This window comes from Oryctolagus cuniculus, chromosome 5 (assembly GCF_964237555.1).
Source record: "Oryctolagus cuniculus chromosome 5, mOryCun1.1, whole genome shotgun sequence".
Lineage (NCBI taxonomy): Eukaryota > Metazoa > Chordata > Mammalia > Lagomorpha > Leporidae > Oryctolagus > Oryctolagus cuniculus.
The window spans coordinates 85,690,251-85,707,335 of record NC_091436.1 but is presented as its reverse complement, the minus strand read 5'-3'; the positions used below and the strand labels follow the sequence as shown (position 1 = coordinate 85,707,335).

General features: G+C 38.0%; 1 long non-coding RNA gene across 1 annotated transcript in view; it reads right to left on the bottom strand.

Annotated features, from left to right (window-relative positions):
- LOC127493007 (uncharacterized) overlaps nt 1-17,085 on the bottom strand; it is a 118,770-nt gene that overhangs the window by 62,611 nt on the left and 39,074 nt on the right. Inside the window, exon 2 of the long non-coding RNA XR_007922890.2 lies at nt 3,627-3,858. This is a non-coding gene — a long non-coding RNA (uncharacterized lncRNA). The remainder of the gene's footprint in view (nt 1-3,626; nt 3,859-17,085) is intronic.

The window sequence follows — 17,085 nt, the reverse complement described above, 5'->3', positions numbered from 1 at the left end:
AAATTCTACTCCTTCCTCTCCTTAAAATGGAGAACGTGCCTTTTCTCTTATGAAAGCTCAGACGTTGCTTTTATGGATCCTATTCCCCTCACATGTTCAAGGGCTTCCTTCTTGCATTTCTCCTCTCTGTAACATATTATCAATTCTCCATTTTTGCTGGGCTGTGCCCACTAGCCTAAAAAGTGCTGTAGTGTTTTTTCTTAAAGAAAAAAAAGGAAAAAAAATCCATTGTTCTCACCATTCACTTCATTTCCCTTTTTCTCTGCTTCTCATTGTAGTACAACCTGTCAAAATTGTCTACTTCTACAATCTTCTTAACTCCTTCATGCTCTGACTTCTTTTTTCTAATTCTTATGAACCCACTGATAGAGTCTGTCAGCATGGTACTGGTACAGAAACAGATGGATAGACCAAGGGAACAGAATAGAAACACCAGAAATCAATCCAAACATCTACAGCCAACTTATATTTGATCAAGGATCTAAAACAAATCCCTGGAGCAAGGACAGTCTTTTCAACAAATGGGACTGGGAAAACCGGATTTCCACATGCAGAAACATGAAGCAAGACCCCTATCTTATATCTTACACTTACACAAAAATCCACTCAACATGGATTAAAGATCTAAATCTATGACCCCACACCATCAAATTATTAGAGAACATTGGAGAAACCCTGCAAGATATAGGCACCAGCAAAGACTTCTTGGAAAAGACCCCGGAGGCACAGGCAGTCAAAGCCAAAATTAACAATTGGGATTACATCCAATTGAGAAGTTTCTGTACTGCAAAAGAAACAGGAAGAAAAGTGAAGAGGCTACAGAATGAGAAAAATATTTGCAAACTATGCAACAGATAAAAGATTAATAATCAGAATCGACAAAGAGATCAAGAAACTCCACAACAACAAAACAACCCACTTAAGAGATGAGCCGAAGATCTAAATAGAAATTTTTTCAAAAGAGGAAATCCAAATGGCCAACAGACACATGAAAAAATGTCCAGGATCACTAGCAATCAGGGAAATGCAAATCAAAACCACAATGAGGTTTCACCTCACCCCGGTTAGAATGGCTCACATGCAGAAATCTACCAACAATAGATGCTGGCGAGGATGTGGGGAAAAAGGGACACTAACCACTTTTGGTGGGAATGCAAACTGGTCAAGCCACTATGGAAGTCAGTCTGGAGATTCCTCAGAAACCTGAATATAACCCTACCATACAACCCAGCCATCCCACTCCTCAGAATTTACCCAAAGGAAATTAAATTGGCAAATATAAGAACTGTCTGCACCTCAATGTTTATTGCAGCTCAATTCACAATAGCTAAGACATGGAATCAACCTAAATGCCCGGGAAAGGTAGAATGGATAAAGAAATTATGGGATATGTACTCTATAGAATACTATACAGCAATAAAAAATGAAAACCGGTCATTTGCAACAAAATGGAGGAATCTGGAAAACATCATGCTGAGTGAAATAAGTCAATCCCAAAGCGACAAATATTATATGTTCTCGCTGATCAGTGATAACTAACTGAGCACCTCAAAGGAAACCTGCTGAAGTGAAATGGACACTATGAGAAACAATGACTTGATCAGCCCTTGTCCTGTTGAGGGACAACTTCCTACATTATTCCTTTTAGTATTTTTTGGTTCTACTTAATACCATTGGTTAAACTCTTCAATTAACACACAGTTATTCTGAGGTGTTTAAATTTAACTGAAAAGTGATCCCTGTTAAATATAAGAGTGGGAATAAGAGAGGGAAGAGATGTACAATTTGGGACATGCTCAAGCTGACTTGCCCCAAACAGTAGAGTTAGAAATGTACCAGAGGATTCCAATTCAATCCCATCAAGGTGGCATGTACCAATGCCATCTCATTAGTCAAAGTGATCAATTTCAGTTCATAATTGATTATAATGAAAGGATTAAGAGTCAGAAGGATCACATAAACAAGGCTAGTTCTGTCAATACTAACTGATAGAATCAAAAAGGAGAGAACGATCCAATATGGGAAGTGGGAAACACAGCAGACTTAAACAATGGCAGATGTCCTAAACAGCACGCTGGCCTCAGAATCAGTCCTTAAGGCATTTGGATCTGGCTAAAAAGCCCATGAGAGTATTTTAGGCATGGAAAGACAAGACACTCTGGCAAAAAAAAAAAAAAATCCCCTAAATGAAAGATCTCTGCGAGTGAGATCCCGGTAGAAAGAACGAGCCATCAAAGAAGGAGGTACCTTTCTCTGAGGGGAGGAGAGAACTTCTACTTTGACTATGGCCTGGTCTAAATAAGATCAGAGATGGCGAACTCAAGAGGCTTCCATAGCCTTGGCAACTCATGACAAGAGCCTCAGATGATTACTGACACCACAAACAAGAGTGTCAATTGTTAAATCAACAGCAAGAGTCACTGTGCACTTTCTCCCCATGTAGGATCTCTGTCTTTAATGTGTTGTACTATGTGCGTTAACGGTATAACTAGTACTCAAACAGTACTTTATACTTTGTGTTTCTGTGTGGGTGCAAACTGTTGAAATCTTTACTTAGTATAAACTAAACTGGTATTCTGGATATAAAGAGAATTGAAAATGAATCTTGATGTGAATGGGATGGGAGAGGGAGTGGGAGATGGGATGGTTGCAGGGGGAGGGAGGATATGGGGGGAAAAGCTGCTATAATCCAAAAGTTGTACTTTGGAAATTTATATTTATTAAATAAAAGTTAAAAAAATATAAACACCACCATGTTGACAGATATGGTGGTCAATTCCCTGTCCTGCTATTCATTTTCACATTAGAATTTGATACTATTAACCAATCCTGAATTGAAATACTCCCCTCCCTTGTTTTGTGATAACATAATCTCCTGGTTTTCTTCTTACCACATCAAGAGTTCTTCATCAGTTCTCTATCAACATCTTTCCACTCCATCTGACTTTTTATTTTTTATCCTCTACCTTTCCCAGTCTAAATATAATGGTTACCCACATATTCTCTCTCTCTCTCTCTCTCTCTCTCTCTCCCCTTCTCTCTCAGTCTTTCTCTATCATCTACCAATCTTTCTTCTCTCAACCTTGGGGTGAATTAAATAGCATTTATATAATGAGGATATCTAAATTTTAATGGCTGGCACCATTCCATCCTCTGTGCTTTTGACTTCTATATCAATTGCCCATTTGACATCTGTCAAAAGGAAAAAAAAAGTTTGGAAACTATTTGAAGTGGTAACATACTCTTTTTCAGTGCTGCAGTATGGGAGAGAGAATAGAGAGTAAATTGATCTCAACCCCCTCAAAACAGAAGGCAGAAGATGTTTTAAATAGCTAAGCATGCTAAACAAATGTACTAACATGGTTAAATGGGAGTTGGTCATTATGAATAGCTCCTCTGAGTTTGTTAATTGCTGATTATTTGGAGGAGAAATAAACATCATATTTTTAAAACAGAAGGTTTTATCTTAATAAGTAATGTTGAAAAGTAGTTTGCAACCCACTGGACTAATTTTGTTACTCACAAATATATATAGACTGTAGTTCAAAAATCACTGTTGTGAAACCTACTATTCATCTAAATATTATAAAATCTAAATGACATTAGCTCATTAGAAAGTATTTCACCTTAACCACATCATAAGTACTTATCTCACTCTTCCACTCGCAGTGAACTGAATTGCTGAGGTGTACTTTGGCTTAATTCCATACAGGCAAAGGAGAATGATCCTGTGTTAATTGTTGAGAATGTCGGGCCCATCATTGTGATGCAATAGGTTAAGCCATGCCCTGTGATGCCAGATTCTCATATGAGCTCCAACTGGAATTTCAGCTGCTCCACTTCTGATCCAGTTCCCTGCTGGTGCACATAAGAAATCAATGGAAGATAGCCCAAGTGTTTGGGCCCCTGCCACCTATGTGGGAGAACCAGATGGAGTTCCAGGATCCAAGCCCTGGCTATTGCAGCCATGTGGGGTAGGAACCAGCAGATAGAAGATCCCTTTATATGTATAAAATATTTTAACTGAAGAGAATGTCGAGGACTTTGTTCACTGCACTATACAGTGTCTCCTCTTCAAAGAACCAGGATAGAAAAGTGTTTCTCATCCCACCATCAGGAATAATGGTGATTACTGTAGGTTACTGGCTTATATTTCCTTACAGAAACTCATTGTATTTTCTTCCTCACACTGCAGCTTGAAACTTAGTCTCAGGTACTAGAGTTTAGTACAGCTTGGGATGATGCTATTCCGCATTATAGTGCTTGGGGTCAAGTCCTGTTTCCACTTCTGATACCAGTCCCTGCTAATGCCTACCCTAGGAACCAGCAGTTAATGACAGATAATGGCTCAAGTACTTGGGTCCCTAGCTCTCACATGAGAGATCTCAATTGAGTTTCAGGTCTTTGGCTCACTCTGCCATCCTGACCAAGCCCCAGGTGTTGGGTAGTGAACCAGCAAGTAAAAAAGTTTCTCTCATTCTCTCTCTCTCTCTCTCTCTCTCTCTCTCTTTCTGTGTGTGCATATGTGTGTGTGGCTTTCAAATAAATGTAATTTTTAAAGGAGCTTAGTTTTATATCTACCACTTACCTCCAACAGGTACCTGGGATTTTGTGGCTACAATTTGGATATTTAACCTCATTTCTAATTGTATTTTGCTTTTTTACTCCTTATTTTTCCTTTTCCTCACCAGTCTTACTGGTCTTGTATTATTTTAAACTGCTATGTTTTTCTATCTTGATATACCCTTTTGTGAAACAAAAGAGAAAAATGATAGAAGAAAAGTAGAGAGGCAGGCAAAGAGAGAGAGAGAGAGAGAGAGAAAGAGAAGTTTTCATACGTGGTGATAAGATTCAGATTTAAACAATTATTTCTTACATTTTCAAACTGAAATTATAAAAAGGCACAAATTCAGAATAATTTCTCCTGCCTGTATCAACTAATAGTTATAGGAGAAACTGTAAATTTACAGTAGGGTTTTACTTAAAACTAAAATATTCAGATGCAATTATAAACACTGCCCAAACTAGTGAGAAATAACTTGAAGCAAAATCTAACTGTATATAATTTGCCATAATGCGATGGAGTACAGTATTGTTTTCATAGCCAAGAGAACAGTGTGGAAATGCATGAGACCTAAACTGAAAGAACAGTTTCCTCTCAGAAAACCAAACAAAATGCACCAGCAGCCAAGGTGACTGTAGCTTCAAATATTAAACTAAATCATGAAATAACTCAGGATATTGGAAGAGAGATAAAATCAACTGCAAAAAAAAAATATGTGCTTGGTTCTATTTTTTAAGACCTTGAAGTAGTCCAAAATCAAGGAAATTATTTGGCTTCATCAACAACGAAGTAAAATTAATTTTCTAATAATGATTTGAAAAATCAAATCAAACTTACAGTTGTTTATATAGCACCCAGCCTGAAAAATTATTTATTTCATTAAAAGTATATTAGTTGAAGAAATCCAATATTAATATCTACCTTACTGTTAGGCAACTTTTATGATCTTGCAGTAATGCATTTATTATTTTCATGATTCTGGTATATAAATGATCAGTGATAACATTTCCTTTAATAGCCTATCTCCAAGAGTTAAATTAACTATTCTAATGCTATCTCGATTTTACTCACCCACTCACCCTACCCTCAATCCAGCTTTTTATTACAAATTCATGGTGATACTTAGGCAAAGGCAGAAATGTACATAACTGTAACAAAAATAATGTATGGAGCAACCCAAGGATGAAGATATTTCTAAATATTTGATAAATAAGTATCTGAATAAATAGTATTCAGGAAACTGGTTGAAAAACTGTAATTATAATACATAATATTATTTTAATAACTTGATTACCTTATCTCCATTTTAATGAAGAGTCGTAATAGAACTAGGCTTAGTTATGAAGAGTAGTAAGGTGATAGCCAAAAAATAGCTTTCTTGAGAAAAGATAAAGCAAGATGTAATTGTTTCTGCCATCCCATAGTAGTGCTTCTTTTAGAATCATACCTCTGTGCTCCTCTGGTTTCCTCTAAAATTTGTCAGTCTCTTCTCATTGTCACTCTTTGATCTCCATTGACTTTGATCTTCCCTTACCTCCTCATTCCAATTTCTAAATGTTGAGGGCCTCAGCAGCAATTTTTGTCCATCTATTTTCACAATCCATTCTCTCTCTTGGATCATCTCAGCTAATCCTGGAGTTGAACATACCATCTCTGTTAATGGCTCCTCATTATTATTCCACTCTGGACAATCCTTTTGATTTTGGACTCCCATAGGCATTAATTTAGTAAATGTTTATTGAATTATTGGGTGTCCATAATATACCAGGTAATATCCTGGATATTGAGAAAGTCTCCACTTTCGTGGGACTTATTTTACAAATGAAAAAAAAACAAGTAATGAACAAAATAAACATGCATAATATTGATTACATTAGAAGCAGTGATTGCTAGAGAGAAAAGAGCAGGATACAGGCATAGAGCTTTGAAGTTGAAGACTGAAGCCATTCTAAGTTTAGTGATCATGAGGGAATCTTTGCAGAGGTAAAATTTTATCAGATATACATGGAATAAAGGTAAGAGCCAAGCAAAGATCTGCTGGAAGATGTTTTCCAGGTACAACAGCAGTGAGTGTGGAGGCTCTGAGACATAAATTGCATGGTACATTTCCACAAATAGTAAGATGTATGTGATGGGAGTAGAGTACATTAGAGAAAGAAAGAAGGAAGACAGAATCAAAGAGATATGCAGAGGCCAAAACAAGACCTTGCTAGCCATTATAAGAACTTTAGATTTATTCTAACTGGCATGAGAGGAAGCCAGAGGAGGTTTTAGAACAAATGATTGATATGCTCTGAACTAATTGCCCACTTGCTATCTCCACTTGAATGTCTGCCATGTATCTAAAACTTGATATGTTCAAAACAGAACTCTTAATCTCCTCCCACTAAAACTAAAATGAAATCTTCCTGCTCCTTCTGTTTTTCCCTATTGTAGTAAATGGTACTGAAACAATTCAATAATTCATCATAAACCTGCAAGCCTTTCTGGATTCACCTATCTCCATTATCTCACACCCACTTCCTGTTAAAAGAAATTATATTTTTCATCTTCAAAACAGATAATTAATCTCTTCTCTGTGCATCTCACACCAGCAAACTAGCTCAAGCCATGACCATCTCTATTCTAAATCTCAACACAGAGGCCAGATTTTTCATGATTTGACTTTCCATCACGGAAAATCCATATTGCTGTCATGATCCATAAGGCCATGGGTGATGATATTTGTAGCTTGTGCTTTCACATTTCATACCACTCTTTCCAAACGTCCTTGTTCCACCCACACTACCCTTTATCATTTCCTCATACATACCTTTCCAACGTCAGGGCATTTGACTCACTATTCCTCACTACTCTCTCATTGCTGGCTTGTTCTCATCCTCCAGTCTTAACTGACATGTCCTATCCTCAAGAAAGATTTCCCTGCCCACACCTTCTGCAGTGGTACTTCCCTATTATTCTCTATCACAACATCCTGTCTTTTTATTGTATGGCTCTAATTGTAGCATGTGCTTCATAAGAACAAGGATCATGTCTGTCTCCTTCATTGAGTGAGCCATCCAAGAATCATGCCTGGGGTGTAGTAGGAACTTGACAAATGATTCTTGTATAAAGGATCAGTTAGTTCTACTTTCTCCCTGTATCATAAGAAAAATCTTTGCAAACATACAAGACTAACTCTCTTACAAAAAATATTTTCCTAAAATGTCAGGTGAAAAAAAATAAGGTTAAAGAATTAAATCATATTATCCATTTGACTTACCTATAAAATTTGGGACATGCTCAAGCTGACTTGCCCCAAATGGTAGAGTTAGAAACATACCAGGGGATTCGAATTCAATCCCATCAAGGTGGCATGTACCAATGCCATCTCACTATTCCAAGTGATCAATTTTAGTTCACAATTGATCATAATGAAAGGACTAAGAGTCAAAGGGAGCACATAAACAAGCCTAGTACCTGCTAACACTAACCGATAGAATAAATAAAGGGGAGAGTGATCCAACATGGGAAGTGAGATACTCAGCAGACTCAGAATGGCAGATGTCCTAAATAGCACTCTGGCCTCAGAATCAGCCCTAAAGGCATTCGGATCTGGCTGAAAAGCCCATGAGAGTATTTCAGGCATGGAAAGCCAAGACACTCTGGCAAAAGATCTCTGTGAGTGAGATCCCAGTGGAAAGAACAGGCCCTCAAAGAAGGAGGTACCTTTCTCTGAAGGGAGGAGAGAACCTCCACTTTGACTATGACCTTGTCTAAACAAGATAAGAGTCGGAGAACTCAGAGGGCTTCCATAGCCTTGGAAACTCATGACTGGAGCATAGGGAGATTACTGAGGCCATAGACAGGAGTGTCAATTGGTAAAGTCAACAACAGGAGTCACTGTGCACTTACTCCTCATGTAGGATCTCTGTCCTTAATGTGCTGTGCATTGAGATTTAATGCTATAACGAGTACTCAAACAATATATTTCACTTTGTGTTTCTATGTCGGTGCAAACTCTTGAAATCTTTACTTAATGCATACTAAACTGATCTTCTATAAAAAAAAAGAAATTATCAATTCCCAACTTGACTCTCACTGGGATTAAACATGACAATAGGTCTGATCTGATTTCATCATCATTTAAAAAAATCATCTATTATTTTTCACTTTATGTTTCTGTGTGGGAGCAAACTGTTGAAATCCTTACTTAATGTATACTAAGCTGATCTTCTGTATATTAAGATAATCGAAAATGAATCTTGATGTGAATGGAAGGGGAGAGGGAGTGGGAAAGGGGAGGGTTGTGGGTGGGAGGGACGGTATGGGGGGGAAGCCATTGTAATCCATAAGTTATACTTTGGTAATTTATATTCATTAAATAAAAGTTTTAAAAAAATTGCCCAAATATTCCCATAAGATAAAAAAAAATCAAAGAAATAACTTAAAATGGAATTAAAATTGTAGCAATTTTCAGAAAGCCATAGATTCTACTCATCAAATTATTTCTAATGAAAAGATAATATATTTTAGTCTCTCTGTGTCTTAGATTCTTTGCTAAGCAAGCTCCTTATCTTGACGCATTTAATCCTTACAATAATCTTGCATCTTAGAAACCATTGTACCTAAGGGGATTAAGATGGTGGAGTAGGAAGGGAGCTTGCTGCTCTAGTCTAGGAGAAGATAGTTTAAAAAACATGCAGTCTCAGGAAACAGTTAGGGAGAAAACAGCAGAAGAAATTCTACATAAATTGGAGGAACAGAGTAGACCTACATGGAGGGTGAATACGCACACAAGTTAGGACGCCACAAGCCAGGAGCCTCTCACCAGCATTGGAGAGCAAGGTGAGACCAGACTGCAGCAGCCCAAGCCATTGGCAAAAAAAGCTGGAGAAAAAACCTAGAGGGAATCTGGCTTGGAGCCATGTGGGGGATAGTGTACCAGCCAAACTAGAGGAGAAAAAACAAAGAGGGGGCTATATTTTCTCTCTCCCCAACCATCCTGCAAAGGAATCCTGTAATAAGCTGAAAGAGAACAGGTGTCATTTTGGATGTATGTAACAGCTGTGCCAGCTTGAGTCCTCACCCAATAACCAGCAACGTGGAGTCTCCTGAGTCCACTGGGGAGAATAGACAGAAGGCTGAGTGTTTGCGTCAGTGGGAGGCTTGTGTGCCAGAACTGTGAAACGCTAATGCAATGAGGGAGGACTCAGGCTGTGGCTGGGACTTGGGCAGTCACTGTGGGAAGCTCCACAAGAAGAGGCTTCCCTGGTTACCTGGAGAGACATTGCTGGGTAATCTGAGCTTATACTGAGGACTGCACAGATCCTTTGTGTGGTCCTTGTGGTAGAGCATATGAATAATATACTCACTGGAGCTAGTGCCTAGGAACTGGTCTCCTTGAAGGAGAGGAGCTCAGCTGAGTCTACACCAATAGACAAGAAGAAATCTCCCTTCTGATAAAAGAGAGAGAAAGAGAGAGAGAGAGATTGATTTAACATGTCAAACCTAGGTGTTTCACCTCAGACATGTCCTTCACCCTGGAGTGCTGAAAAGAACTCCCTGGCCACTCCCTCTACATGCCTCTAGGTATACCCTAAAGAAAGACACTCTACTAATCCAATCAGACAAACTCCAAAGATAAAAGCCACCACAGTGAAAAATCAAAGAAAAACCAACGAGTATCCCCACAAATGCCAAATAACAAATGCACCATTCCAAGAAACAACAGGGAAAATAGTATGATACCCCAAAAGGAACACAACACCTCAATACTATATTGTGAAGATGATGAGATTGAAGAAATGCCAGAAAGGGAATTCAAAAAATTGATCATTGGATTACTTAGAAGTAATCAGAAGCAAATGCACCAACTAATAAAATCCATACATGACATGAAAGAAAATTTTTCCCATGAAATTAAAATCTTAAAGAGAAACCAAAATGAAATCTTGGAAATTAATAATTCAATAGAACAAATAAAAAATACAAAGAAGAGCTTTAACAACAGAATTGGTGAAGCAAAAGAAAGAGTATCCAACATAGAAGACACAGCACAGGAAATTATACAATCAGACCAAACATAAGAAGAAGAAATTAGAAAACTAAAAAACACTGTTGAGATGCTACAGGACACTATCAAACAGCCCAACAGACAGGTTGTAGGAGTTCCTGAAGGCATGGAAAAAGAGAAAGGATTAAAGGCCTTTATAGTGAAATAATAACAGAATATTTCCCCAATTTGGAGAAAGAAAGGGGTATCCAAGTACAAGAAGCACATAGAACTCCTAATAGATATGACCAGAAGAAATTCACCATGACACATTATAGTCAAACACTCCACAGTAAAACATAAAAAAAAAAGATTCTAAAATGTGCATGAGCAAATGCTAGATTACTTTCAAAGGATCTACAATTAAATTCACAGTGGACTTCTCATCAGAAACCATAAAGGATAGGAGAGAATAGAGAGATATAGTCCAAGTCAGAAGAGAAAAAAACTGTCAACCCAGAATACCATGCCTGGCAAAGCTTTCATTTATGAATGAAGGTGAAATAAAGACAGTCCATGACAAATAGAAACAGAAAAAATTTTGTTACCACCAGTCCAGCCATGCAGAAGATGCTTAAGGATGTGCACACAGAAACATGGTCATCACTATGTAAGAAAATAAAGGTCCTTGGCCCATCTCTTAAGTGAGTTGTTGGTTTTGTTTTTGTGGAGTTTCTTGATCTCTTTGTAGATTCTGGTTATTAACCCTTTATCTGTTGCATAGTTTGTAAATATTTTTTCCCATTCTGTCGGTTGTCTCTTCACTCTCCTGTTTCTTTTGCAGTACAGAAACTTCTCAATTTGATGCAATCCCAATAGTTGATTTTGGCTTTGACTGCCTGTGCCTCCCGGGTCTTTTCCAGAAATTCTTAGCCTGTGCCAATATCTTGAATGGTTTCTCCAATGTTCTCTAATAACTTGATGGTGTCAGGTCGTAGATTTAGGTCTTTAATCCATGTTGAGTAATTTTTGTGTAAGGTGTTAAGGTAGGGGTCTTGCTTCATGTTTCTGCACGTGGAAACCCAGTTTTCACAGCACCATTTATTGAATAGACTGTCCTTGCTCCAGGAATTAGTTTTAGATCCTTGATCAAATATAAGTTGGCTGTAGATGTTTGGGTTGATTTCTGGTATTTCAATTCTGTTCCATTGGTCTATCCATCTGTTTCTGTACCAGTACCATGCTGTTTTGATTACAACTGCCCTGTAGTATGTCCTGAAATCTGGTATTGTGATGCCTCCGGCTTTGTTTTTGTTGCACAAGATTGCTTTAGCTATTTGAGGTCTCTTCTGCCTCCATATAAATTGCAGCACCATTTTTTCCAGATCTGAGAAGAAGGACTTCGGTATCTTGATTGGTATTGCATTGAATCTATAAATTGCTTTTGGGAGAATGGACATTTTGATGATATTGATTCTTCCAATCCATGAGCATGGAAGATTTTTCCATTTCTTGGTATCCTCTTCTATTTCTTTCTTTAAGGTTTTGTAATTTTCATCGTAGAGATCTTGAACGTCCTTGGTTAAGTTTATTCCAAGGTATTTGATTGTTTTTGTAGCTATTGTGAATGGGATTGATCTTAGAAGTTCTTCCTCAGCCATGGCATTGTCTGTGTATACAAAGGCTGTTGATTTTTGTGCATTGATTTTATACCCTGCTACTTTGCCAAACTCTTCTATGAGTTCCAATAGTCTCTTAGTAGAGTTCTTTGGGTCCCCTAAATAAAGAATCATATCATCTGCAAAGAGGGATATTTTGAGTTCTTCCTTCCTGATTTGTATCCCTTTAATTTCTTTTTCTTCCCTAATAGCTCTGGCTAGAACTTCCAGAACTATATTGAATAGCAGTGGTGAGAGTGGGCATCCCTGTCTGGTAGCAGATCTCAGTGGAAATGCTTCCAGCTTTTCCCCATTCAATAAGATGTTGGCTGTGGGTTTTTCATAGATTGCTTTGATTGTATTGAGGAATGTTCCTTCCAAATCTAGTTTGCTTAGAGTTTTCATCATGTAAGGGTGTTGTATTTTATCAAATGCTTTCTTGGCGTCTATTGAGATAATCATATGGTTTTTCTTCTGCAGTCTGTTAATGTGGTGTATCACATTGATTGTTTTGCGCACATTAAACCATCCCTGCATACCAAGGATAAATCCCACTTGGTCTGGGTGGATGATCTTTCTGATGTGTTGTTGCATTCTATTGGCCAGAATTTTATTGAGGATTTTTGCATCTATGTTCATCAGGGATATTGGTCTGTAATTCTCTTTCAGTGCTGCATCTTTTTCCGGCTTAGGAATTAAGGTGATGCTGGCTTCATAGAAAGAATTTGGGAGGACTCCCTCTTTTTGATTGTTCTGAAGAGTTTGAGAAGAATTGGAGTCAGTTCTTCTTTAAATATCTGGTAGAATTCAGCAGTGAATCCATCTGGTCCTGGGCTTTTCTTTGTTGGGAGGGCCTTTATTACTGTTTCAATTTCTGTCTCAGTTATGGGTCTGTTTAGGTTTTCGATGTCTTCCTGGTTCAATTTAGGTAGGTTGCATGTGTCCAGGAATCTATCCATTTCTGATAGGTTTCCCTGTTTGCTGGCATACAAGTCCTTGTAGTAATTTCTGATGATTCTTTTTATTTCTGTGGTGTCTGTTGTTACGTTTCCTTTTTCATCTCTGATTTTATGAATTTGGGTCTTTTCTCTTCTTTTTTTAGTTAGTTGGGCCAATGGGGTGTCAATTTTGTTTATTTTTTCAAAAAACCAGCTCCTCGTTTGGCTGATTTTTTGTAATGTTTTTCTTGATTCAATCCTGTTGATTTCTTCTCTGATTTTAATTATTTCTCTTCTCCTACTAGATTTGGGTCTGGTTTTCTGTAGGTTTTCTAGATCCTTGAGGTGAATTGAAAGCTCATCTATTTGGTGCCTTTCCAATTTCTTGATGTAGGCACCTATTGATATAAACTTTCCTCTTAACACTGCTTTTGCTGCATCCCATAAGTTTTGGTATGTTGTGCTGTTATCCTCATTTACTTCCAGAAAGTTTTTGATTTCTCTTTTGATTTCTTCTATGACCCATTGTTCATTCAGGAGCATGTTGTTCAATCTCCATGTGTTTGCATATGCTATAGGGATTCCTGAGTTGCTAATTTCCAACTTCATTCCTTTATGGTCTGAGAAGCTGCATGGTATGATTCTAATTCTTTTGAATTTGCTGAGACTTGCTTTATGGCCTAGTATGTGGTCAATCCTAGAGAAGGTTCCATGTACTGCTGAGAAGAATGTAAAATCTTTAGCTGTAGGATTGAAAGTTCTGTATATATCTGTTAGATCCATTTGGGCTATGGTGTCGTTTACATCTACTGTCTCCTTGTTGATCTTCTGTCCTGTTGATCTGTCTATTTCTGAGAGTGGAGTATTGAAGTCCCCCAGTACTATTGTATTGGGGTCTAAGTCTCCCTTTAAGTCCCTTAACAAATCTTTTAGATAAACCGGTGCCCTGTAGTTAGGTGCAAATACATTGATAATTGTTATTTCTTCTTGTATTGATCCCTTAATCATTATATAGTGTCCCTCTTTGTCTCTCTTAACAGTTTTTGTGGTAAAGTTTATGTTGTCTGATATTAAGATGGCTACGCCCGCTCTTTTTTCATTTCTGTTGGCATGGTATATCTTTTTCCAGCCTTTCACTTTCAGTCTGTATGGATCTTTGTTGGAAAGATGTGTTTCTTGTAAGCAGCAAATAGATGGGCTTTGTTCTTTAACCCAATCAGCCAATCGGTGTCTTTTAACTGGACAGTTCAGGCCATTCACGTTCAATGTGACTAATGATAAGTGGTAACTTTGCCCTGCCATTTGCCAAAGATAAGTTCTAATATATGCTTTGAATTCCCTGTGATCTTTTGCTGTGAGCTTTCCTTCCTTTACCTTCTTTCATATTGATGACCATGTTTCTGTGTTTCTGTGTGTAACACATCTTTAAGCATCTTTTGCAGGGCTGGACGGGTGGCGACAAATTCTTTCAATTTCTGTTTGCTATGAAAAGTCTTTATTTCACCTTCATTCACAAATGATAGCTTTGCAGGATATAATATTCTGGGCTGGCAGTTGTTCTCTCTTAGTACCTGGGCTATATCTCGCCATTCCCTCCTAGCTTGTAGAGTTTCTGATGAGAAGTCAGCTGTGAGTCTGATTGGAGATCCTCTGAGAGTAATCTGACGTTTCTCTCTTGCACATTTTAGGATCTTTTCTTTATGTTTCACTGTGGAGAGTTTAATTACAACGCGTCGTGGTGAGGATCTCTTTTGGTCGTGTTTATTAGGGGTTCTGTGAGCTTCCTGTACTAGGATTTCTCTGTCCTTCTCCAAACCTGGGAAATTTTCTACTAATATCTCACTAAAAAGGCCTTCTAATCCTTTCTCCCTCTCCTTGCCTTCAGGAACTCCTAGAACCTGAATGTTGGGTTTTTTAATAGTATCCTGATGATTCCTGACAATATGTTTTAGATTATAATTTCCTCTTCTTTTCTTTGGTCTGACTGTATCCTTTCCTGTTCTCTGTCTTCTAAGTCCGATATTCTCTCTTCTGCTTTACCCATTCTGTTTGTAAGGCTCTCTATTGTGTTTTTCATTTGATCTATTGAATTCTTCACTTCATTATGATTTCTCATCACTATCCCAGTTTCCTGTTGTACTAGTTGTTTCGTTTCATTTTGATTCCTCCTTAATATTTCATTTTCACGAGGGAGATTTTCTATCTTGTCCATTAAGGATTTCTGTAGTTCAAGAATTTGTTTTTGAGAACTTCTTAATGTTCCTATCAATTTTTTGAGATTAATAACCAGAATCGACAAAGAGATCAAGAAACTCCACAACAACAAAACAACGCACTTAAGAGATGAGCCGAAGATCTAAATAGACATTTTTTCAAAAGAGGAAATCCAAATGGCCAACAGGCACATGAAAAAATGTTCAAGGTCACTAACAATCAGGGAAATGCAAATCAAAACCACAATGAGGTTTCACCTCACCCCGGTTAGAATGGCTCACATGCAGAAATCTACCAACAACAGATGCTGGCGAGGATGTGGGGAAAAAGGGACACTAACCCACTGTTGGCGGGAATGCAAACTGGTCAAGCCACTATAGAAGTCAGTCTGGAGATTCCTCAGAAACCTGAATATAGCCCTACCGTTCGACCCAGCCATCCCACTCCTTGGAATTTACCCAAAGGAATTTAAATTGGCAAACAAACAAGCGGTCTGCACCCTAATGTTTATTGCAGCACAATTCACAATAGCCAAGACCTGGAACCAACCTAAATGCCCATCAGTGGTAGACTGGATAAAGAAATTATGGGATATGTACTCTTTAGAATACTATACCGCAGTAAGAAACAACGAAATCCAGTCATTTGCAACAAAATGGAGGAATCTGGAACACATCATGCTGAGTGAAATAAGCCAGTCCCAAAGGGACAAATACCATATGTTCTCCCTTATCGGTGACAACTGACTGAACACCAAAAAGGAAACCTATTGAAGTGAACTGGACACGATGAGAAACGGTGACTTGATCAGCATAGCCCTGACTGTTAATGAACAACTTAATACATTATCCCTCTTAGTAGTTTTTTTTGTCTGTTCTACTTAATATGACTGGTTTAATTCTGTAATTAATACACAGTTATTCTTAAGTGTTGAAATTTAACTGAAATGTGATCCCTGTTAAACATAAGAGTGGGAATAAGAGAGGGAAGAGATGTACAATTTGGGACATGCTCAAGCTGATTTGCCCCAAATGGTAGAGTTAGAAACATACCAGGGGACTCCAATTTAATCCCATCAAGGTGGCATGTACCAATGCCATTTCACTAGTCCAAGTGATCAATTTCTGTTCACAATTGATCATACTGAAAGGACTAAGAACCAAAGGGATCACATAAACAAGTCTAGTACCTGCTAATACTAACCGATTAAATAAATAAAGGGGAGAGTGATCCAACATGGGAAGCAAGATACTCAGCAGACTCATAGAATGGCATATGTCCTAAACAGCACTCTGTCTCAGAATCAGCCCTAAAGGCATTCGGATCTAGCTGAAAAGCCCATGAGAGTATTTCAGGCATGGAAAGCCAAGACACTCTGGAAAACAAACAAACAAAAAAAAAAAACCTAAAAGAAAGATCTCTGTGAGTGAGATCCCAGTGGAAAGAACAGGTCTTCAAAGAGGAGGTACCTTTCTCTGAAGGGAGGAGAGAACCTCCACTTTGACTATGACCTTGTCTAAACAAGATGAGAGTCGGAGAACTCAGAGGGCTTCCATAGCCTTGGAAACTCATGACTGGTGCATAGGGAGATTACTGATGCCATAAACAGGAGTGTCAATTTGTAAAGTCAACAACAGGAGTCACTGTGCACTTACTCCTCATGTAGGATCTCTGTCCTTAATGTGCTGTACATTGAGACTTAATGCTATAACGAGTACTCAAATAGTATATTTCACT